Raw genomic sequence first — 9,362 nt, forward strand, 5'->3', positions numbered from 1 at the left:
TCCATTCCCTGGAAGGGGAGAACCACTAGGTGTCACCCTTCTGCTGTGTCTCAGAGAAGGCAACTCCTGCAGACTGCACAGTCTCCCAGACCTTTGGTGCTGCTGAGCAGTAGGGCTCGTGGCTGACAAGGAATGGGGGACCACCTCATTCCTTGCAACAAGAGAGCCACGACATGTAACAGTTCACGGTGCTGCGGTTCCCTGCAGTTAGCGGTGACGGTCTCTTCCCTGCACCTATGTAAAGTCTCTTGGTAGCGATGGGTCCCCACCGGTTACCCACTCCTCGGCTTCAATCTGGGCCGAAGGAGCCCTACTTTGCCCGCAGGCGCTGGCCCTGGGAAACTGGTGCCCTGGTGGTGGCGGTGTCTCCCCTTCACGGTTGGGCTGTTGCCTTCAATCGGGACTTGGTTGTTAGGAGACAGAGGTCCCCTTCACTGACGGATTTAGCAAATTATGGCGACTCCTAGCCTTGCCGGGATCCGAAAGGCCCCTGCCCTGGTGCTGACTGTTCTTCGTATACTGCTCCAGTACCGCCGGGTCACCACCCGTCCGCAGTCCTTCCAGCAACCTCCAAACAGTCCCCCTGCGGACTATCACCGCCGTCTGCTGACCTTGCTGTCACAGTCCGGGGCACACACCCGGACCAACTTCAGGCTTGCTTAACTGTTCCTTTTCACTTCTTTACTCCTCTTACAAGCTCCTCTCCTTTGCTCCACTACCACTTCACTTCCTAACTGTTCTCTGTTCTGCCTGATTCTTCCCGCCTCCAGGGCTGTGAACTCCTCGGTGGGCGGAGCCAACCGCCTGGCCCCCCCCCCTGGTGTGGACATCAGCCCCTGGAGGAAGGCAACAAGGATTTTGGGTTAGCCTTGGTGTTCCTGCAGGGAATGTGGGGTGCATGTGATGTTGTGACCTGTGACCCCTGGCTTGCCCAGGGCGTCACACAAGCCCTTAATGATAAGGAACTGAGATCTTGGAAAAGCTTGAAGTGGATCTGTGAAAACTTATTAGGAAAAAAATATGTCACCAGAATATGTTGAAGGTGTTGAGGAACTGCTAAATGCATACCAGTGTCTTGGATGTCGCATGTCTCTGAAAATGCACTTTTTGCATTCACATTTAGATTTCTTCCCTCAAAATCTTGAGGAGGTAACCAATGAACAAGGCGAGCAGTTTCACCAGGACATTAAAGTAATGGAACACCGCTACCAGGGTTTTTGGAATGATTCCATGATGGCAGATTACTGTTGGATTGTAATACTTATGTAGATACACTGGAATCTAATAGCGTGGAATATAACAAAACTGAGACAAAGGTTGGGTGAATACTCTGTATTTAACAAACAATAAACACAGTGTACAAAGGCAAAGACTAACAGAAGGCAACTACAAATAAAATATAAGTACAACCGCACTATTATAGTATATGACACTATTATGTGATACGCGCAAGTTTAGACTTAAGCTGGGTTTACACACTGCAACATCGCAAAGGACATCGCTGTAACGTCACCGGTTTTGTGACGTAACAGCGACCTCCCTAAGTCTCTGCTAAGTCGCTGGTGAGCAGTCAAACAGGCAAACCTGGCCAACAACGCAACAGCGATCCGGACCTGCAGAGCGACCTAGCTGGTTGTTGGGGACGTTGATAAGCAGCCTTTTGAAAGGGAAGTTGCTAACAAAGTCGCTGCAAAGTCTTTCACACACTGAAACTTTCCAGCGATGCTTGCTGCACAGCGGGAAACAAAGGACCTAGGAATGGTCCTGAACGATTTGTAACGATTACAACTTCACAGCAGGGGCCGGGTCGCTGATAGGTTTCACACACTGCAACATCGCAAACAACATCGCTATTGCGTCACAAAACCGGTGACGTTACAGCGATGTCGTTTGAGATGTTGCAGTGTGTAAACCCAGCTTTAGATATAAGTCCGCACAACAAACTAGTGCATGAATGTACAGAATATTGTAAGCACCGCCAGCAGAGGTGAAAAATCCAAAGACGTAAACACAACAAACAGGTGGTGAAAGTCCAGGATAATGTTCACAGCAAACAGGTGGTGAATGTCCAGTATTATGAGCAAAGCAACAAGTGGTGAAATGTTCAGGGTATTATATGTGCTACAGAAAAACTATATACATTTTTGAAATCAGGACAAAAAGATAATTGAAAAAAGTACAAAGTCACCTGCGATGATTACAAAAAATATTTTTTGAAGACTTGTGTTATTATTATTATTATTATTTACTACTATATTTATAGTAGTACTATATACTACTTTATCGCTGTAAGGGAAGCAATAAAAGAAAAACAGAAAGCCTTAAAAGAATTAAAGAGGGTAGGTAGTGATGAGGCATTATATAATTATAGAAAATTAAATAAAATATGTAAAAATCAAATTAAGTTAGCTAAGTTTGAGACAGAGAGACTCATTGCGAGAGAAAGTAAAAATAATCCTAAAATATTCTTTAACTACATAAACAGTAAAAAACTGAAAAGCGATAGTGTTGGCCCCCTTAAAAATAGTCTTGGTGAAATGGTGGAGGGGGATGAGGGTAAAGCCAACCTGCTGAATGACTTTTTTTCTACAGTTTTTATACAAGAAAATGCCATGGCAGATGACATGACCAGTGATACCATAAATTCACCCTTGAATATTACCTGCTTAACCCAACAGGAAGTACGCCGCTGCCTCGAAATCACTAAGGTTGACAAATCTCCGGGCCCGGATGGCATACACCCCAGAGTACTACAGGAATTGAGTTCTGTGATAGATAGACCATTATTTTTAATCTTCACAGATTCCTTAACCCCTTCAGCCCCCAGCCTGTTTTCACCTTAAAGACCCGGCCATTTTTTGCAATTTTGACCAGTGTCACTTTGACAGGTTATAACTCTGGAACACTTCAATGGATCCTGGCGATTCTGAGATTGTTTTTTTGTGACATATTGTACTTCATGTCAGTGATAAATTTAGGCCGATATGTTTTGCGTTTATTTGTGAAAATTTCGGAAATTTGGCGAAAATTTTGAAAATTTTGCAATTTTCAAAATTTGAAATTTTATGCCCATAAATCTGAGAGATATGTCACACAAAAAAGTTACTAAATAACATTTCCCACATGTCTACTTTACACCAGCGCAATTTTTGAAAAAAAAAAATTCCGTTAGGAAGTTAGAAGGGTTCAAAGTTCATCACCAATTTCTCATTTTTCCAACAAAATTTACAAAAAAAAATTTTTTAGGTACCACATCACATTTGGAGTGATTTGAGAAACCTAGGCGACAGAAAATACCCAAAAGTGACCCAATTCTAAAATCTGCACCCCTCACTCTGCTCAAAACCACATCCAAGAAGTTTATTAACCCTTTAGGAGCTTCACAGCAACCAAAGCAAAGTAGACGAAAAAATGAAAATTTTACTTTTTTAACACAAAAATGTTACTTTAGCCATAAAAATTAGTATTTTCACAAGGGTATCAGGAAAAATGCATCATAAAATGTATTGTGCATTTTCTCCTGAGTACGCAGATACCCCATATGTGGTGGTAATCAAATGTTTGGGCACACAGCAGGACTCGGAAGGCAAGGAGCGCCATTTGAATTTTTGAGTGCAAAATTAGCTGCACTCATTAGCGGACACCATGTCGGGTTTGAAGACTCCCTGAGGTGCCTAAACAATGGAGCTCCCCCACAAATGACCCCATTTTGGAAACTAGAGCCCTCAAATATTTTTTCTAGATGTTTGATGTGCACTTTGAACCCCTGGGGGCTTCACAGAAGTTTATAACGTTGAGCCGTGAAAAGAAAAAAAAATTTTTTTACCACAAAACTGTTGCTTCAACCAGGTAGCTTTTTTTATCACAAGGGTATCAGGAAAAAATGCACCATAAAATGTATTGTGCATTTTCTCCTGAGTACGCAGATACCCCATATGTGGTGGAATCAAATGTTTGGGCACACAGCAGGACTCGGAAGGCAAGGAGCGCCATTTGAATTTTTGAGTGCAAAATTAGCTGCACTCATTAGCGGACGCCATGTCGGGTTTGAAGACTCCCCGAGGTGCCTAAACAATGGAGCTCCCCCATAAGTGACCCCATTTTGGAAACTAGAGCCCTCAAATATTTTTTCTAGATGTTTGATGTGCACTTTGAACCCCTGGGGGCTTCACAGAAGTTTATAACGTTGAGCCGTGAAAAGAAAAAAAATTTTTTTTACCACAAAACTGTTGCTTCAACCAGGTAGCTTTTTTATCACAAGGGTATCAGGAAAAAATGCACCATAAAATGTATTGTGCATTTTCTCCTGAGTACGCAGATACCCCATATGTGGTGGAAATCAAATGTTTGGGCACACAGCAGGACTCGGAAGGCAAGGAGCGCCATTTGAATTTTTGAGTGCAAAATTAGCTGCACTCATTAGCGGACGCCATGTCGGGTTTGAAGACTCCCCGAGGTGCCTAAACAATGGAGCTCCCCCATAAGTGACCCCATTTTGGAAACTAGAGCCCTCAAATATTTTTTCTAGATGTTTGATGTGCACTTTGAACCCCTGGGGGCTTCACAGAAGTTTATAACGTTGAGCCGTGAAAAGAAAAAAAATTTTTTTTACCACAAAACTGTTGCTTCAACCACGTAGCTTTTTTTATCACAAGGGTATCAGGAAAAAATGCACCATAAAATGTATTGTGCATTTTCTCCTGAGTACGCAGATACCCCATATGTGGTGGAAATCAAATGTTTGGGCACACAGCAGGACTCGGAAGGCAAGGAGCGCCATTTGAATTTTTGAGTGCAAAATTAGCTGCACTCATTAGCGGACGCCATGTCGGGTTTGAAGACTCCCCGTGGTGCCTAAACAATGGAGCTCCCCCATAAGTGACCCCATTTTGGAAACTAGAGCCCTCAAATATTTTTTCTAGATGTTTGATGTGCACTTTGAACCCCTGGGGGCTTCACAGAAGTTTATAACGTTCAGCCGTGAAAAGAAAAAAAATTTTTTTTACCACAAAACTGTTGCTTCAACCAGGTAGCTTTTTTTATCACAAGGGTATCAGGAAAAAATGCACCATAAAATGTATTGTGCATTTTCTCCTGAGTACACAGATACCCCATATGTGGTGGAAATCAAATGTTTGGGTGCACGGCAGGACTCGGAAGGCAAGGAGCGCCATTTCACAGCAAAATTGGTTGGAATTATTAGCGGACGCCATGTTGCGTTTGGAGACCCCCCTGAAGTGCCTAAACAATGGAGCTCCCCTACAATTGACCCCATTTTGGAAACTAGACCCCTCATGGAATTTATCTAGCTGTTTAGGGAGCTCTTTGAACCCCTGGAGGCTTCACAAACGATTGTGATGTTCAGCCAGGAAAATATTTTAGTTTTTTTACCACAAAATTGTTTTTTCAAACAGGTAGCTTTTTTTTCCACAAGGGTATCAGGAAAAAATGCACCATAAAATGTATTGTGCAATTTCTCCTGAGTACGACGATACCTCATATGTGGTGGAAATCAATTGTTTGGGCGTACGGCGGGGCTCAGAAGAGAAGGAGCGCCATTTCACAGTAAAATTGATTGGAATTATTAGCAGACGCCATGTTTCATTTGGAGACCCCCTGAGGTGCCTAAACAATGGAGCTCCCCCACATGTGATCCCATTTTGGAAACTAGACCCCCCCCATACAAAAAAAATTAGTTTGGCGAAATAAAAAATACAGACATCAGTAGAAAAAAAAAAAAAAATGAGCGCCTGCCAAGACCAGTGCCAAACGTGAGAGCAATGCACGAGTCTCGCATCGCATCATCCACTGCAGTCTGGAAGCGAGCAACTGCGCTGGATAATGCGATGCGAGAGGGCGGGGAGGCAGATGAGAAAGGGCGCAGCGGATGGAAGATGGGAAAGGGCGCAGCGGGTGGAGGAGCGGCAGAGGATGGGAAAGGGCGCAGCGGATGGATGATGGGAAATGGCGCAGCGGATGGATGGGAAATGGCGCAGCGGATGGAGGAGCGGCAGAGGATGGGGGGGGAGGTGATATGGGGATACCTACCTTACAGGATGGATCTAGGCAGCAGGATCACAGCAGACAGAAGAGGCAGCAGATGAAGGAGGCAGCAGATGAAGGAGGCAACAGATCGAGGAGGGTGAGAGGGGGCAGTAGATGGAAAATGGGAGAGAGCAGGCAGCAGATCGGGGAGGGGGGCAGAGTCTGATGGGAAAGAGAGATGGCACATGGAGGAGGGGGGGCCCCGGGGGGAGGGTGGCTTGCAGCACATGTAGGGGGAGGGTGGCTTGCAGCACATGTAGGGGGAGGGTGGCTGGCTTGCAGCACATGTGGGGGGAGGGTGGCTGGCTTGCAGCACATGTGGGGGGAGGGTGGCTTGCTGCACATGTGCTGCAAGCCAGCCACCCTCCCCCCACATGTGCTGCAAGCCAGCCACCCTCCCCCCACATGTGCTGCAAGCCAGCCACCCTCCCCCCACATGTGCTGCAAGCCACCCTCCCCCCACATGTGCTGCAAGCCACCCTCCCCCCACATGTGCTGCAAGCCACCCTCCCCCCACGTGGGGGGAGGGTGGCTTGCAGCACATGGAGGGGGAGGGTGGCTTGCAGCACATGTGGGGGGTGGCTGGCTTGCAGCACATGTGGGGGGAGGGTGGCTGGCTTGCAGCACATGTGGGGGGAGGGTGGCTGGCTTGCAGCACATGTGCTGCAAGCCACCCTCCCCCCCACATGTGCTGCAAGCCAGCCACCCTCCCCCCACATGTGCTGCAAGCCAGCCACCCTCCCCCCACATGTGCTGCAAGCCAGCCACCCTCCCCCCACATGTGCTGCAAGCCACCCTCCCCCCACATGTGCTGCAAGCCACCCTCCCCCCACGTGGGGGGAGGGAGGCTTGCAGCACATGGAGGGATAGGAGGTGTGGCGATGGAGAAGGGGCAGCCGATGAAGGAGGCGGCGGCGGCTGCCGATCGGGAACAGTGGGGGCCGATTCGGGGGCAGCAGCGGCTGAAAAAGGTGGGTGCGACGGCGGCGGGGACAGTGGCGAGCATGGCGGCGGGGACAGCGGTGGATCGGGAGCGGCGGCGGGGACAGCGGCGGGGCGATCGGAGACAGCGGCGGGGCGATCGGAGACAGCGGCGGGGACAGCGGTGGAGGGGAGCATGGCGGGGCGATCAGAGACAGCGGCGGGGACAGCAGTGGAGCGGGAGCATGGCGCTGGGGCGATCGGAGACAGCGGCAGGGACAGCGGTGGAGCGGGAGCATGGCGGGGCGATCGGAGACAGCAGCGGGGACAGCGGTGGAGCGGGAGCATGGCGCCGGGGCGATCGGAGACAGCGGCGGGGACAGCGGTGGAGCGGGAGCATGGCGGGGCGATCGGAGACAGCGGCGGGGACAGCGGTGGAGCGGGAGCATGGCGCCGGGGCGATCGGAGACAGCGGCGGGGACAGCGGTGGAGCGGGAGCATGGCGCCGGGGCGATCGGAGACAGCGGCGGGGACAGCGGTGGAGCGGGAGCATGGCGGGGGCGATCGGACACAGCGGCGGGGACAGCGGTGGATCGGGAGCAGCGGCGGGGCGATCGGGGACAGGGGCGGGCGGCGGGGACAGGGGCGGGCGGGCGGCGGGGACAGCAACTTACCGCTCTCCTCGGCTTCCAGGGACGGTCACAGGCCGCAGATCCACATTGATTGGAGAGAGCGGTCACAAGACCGGTCTCTCCAATCAGAGCTGGGTGCGGGTGAAGCATCGATCACCCAGCTCCAGCCAATGGCCAGTGCTACAGCAGCACTGATCAGGGCTGGATTTCAATGTTCCAGCCATTTTCAATGGCTGGAACATTACAGTGGCTGTAATTGGCTGAGCGGCGTTCGTCAGCCAATCACAGCCTCTGTAGGTTCAGGGAGGAGGCACCACCCCTCCTGAGGTCAGGCAGAGGTCCCCTCCTTCCCGAATCTACCGTTTAAGTAAACAGATTTCACTCCCCGGGGCTCCGGGACCGCTATTTCGCCATGACGTACTGAGTACGTCATGGGTCGTTTAGCACCATGTCACCATGACGTACTCAGTACGTCCAAGGTCGTTAAGGGGTTAATAACAGGGTCGGTACCGCAGGACTGGCGCATAGCAAATGTGGTGCCAATATTCAAAAAGAGGACAAAAACTGAGCTGGGAAATTATAGGCCGGTAAGTTTAACCTCTACGGTTGGTAAAATCCTTGAGGGTTTCTTGAGAGATGCTATACTGGAGTATCTCAAGAAAAATAACCATATGACAGAGTATCAACATGGGTTTATGAGGGATCGATCCTGTCAAACTAATTTGATCAGCTTCTATGAAGAGGTAAGTTCAAGCCTGGACCAGGAAAATGCAGTGGATGTTGTGTATATGGACTTTTCAAAAGCTTTTGATACGGTGCCACACAAAAGGCTGGTACATAAAATGAGAATAATGGGGATAGGGGAAAATATGTGTAACTGGGTTAAAAACTGGCTCAGTGATAGGAAACAAAGGGTGGTTATTAATGGTACGTACTCGGACTGGGTCTCAGTTCATAGTGGGGTACCACAGGAGTCAGTATTGGGCCTGCTTCTTTTCAACATATTTATTAATGACCTTGTTGGGGGCATGCGGAGTAGAATTTCAATTTTTGCAGATGATACTAAACTCTGCAGGGTAATCAATACAGAGGAGGATAATTTTATATTACAGGGAGATTTATGTAAATTGGAGGATTGGGCTGAGAAGTGGCAATTGAAGTTTAATGTAGATAAATGTAAGGTCATGCACTTGGGTAGAGGAAATAAAATGTATAATCATGTACTTACCGTATTTTTCGCTTTATAAGACGCACTTTTGTTCCCCCAAATTTTGGGGGAAAGTAGGGGGGTGCGTCTTATAAACCGAATATACGGGGTATACATATATATATATATACTGCAGGGTCCGCTCTGGAGCGGTGCTGGGGGCAGGTGAAAACTGCGGGCGGCAGCGTTGGATCTCCTGCTCCAGCTCATATAATATGCACAGCCGCTGTCCATCAGCGTGGTGCTGAAACCGCATCACGCTGATGGGCTGGGGCAGCGGGGCATATTATATGTGCCTGTGCTCCCTTTGATCGCACATGATCCCCCCTGTGTTAGATATGGCCCCCATACTGCTGCCCATAGTAAAATAAAAAAAGCTTTACTTACCTCCAGCGCTGATCTCCTGGTCTCCTGCTGCTGCTGTCTGTGATAAGGCACACAGAGATGATATCACTCTGCCATGCCGATCACAAGACCGGCAGCAAGAACCAGGAAGTGGAGGAGGCCGGAGCTCAACCCCACGGAGGGAGACACATGGATTACAGCGCTGAGAAGGT

Source organism: Anomaloglossus baeobatrachus, chromosome 1 (genome assembly GCF_048569485.1).
Source record: "Anomaloglossus baeobatrachus isolate aAnoBae1 chromosome 1, aAnoBae1.hap1, whole genome shotgun sequence".
NCBI classification, from domain to species: Eukaryota; Metazoa; Chordata; class Amphibia; order Anura; family Aromobatidae; genus Anomaloglossus; species Anomaloglossus baeobatrachus.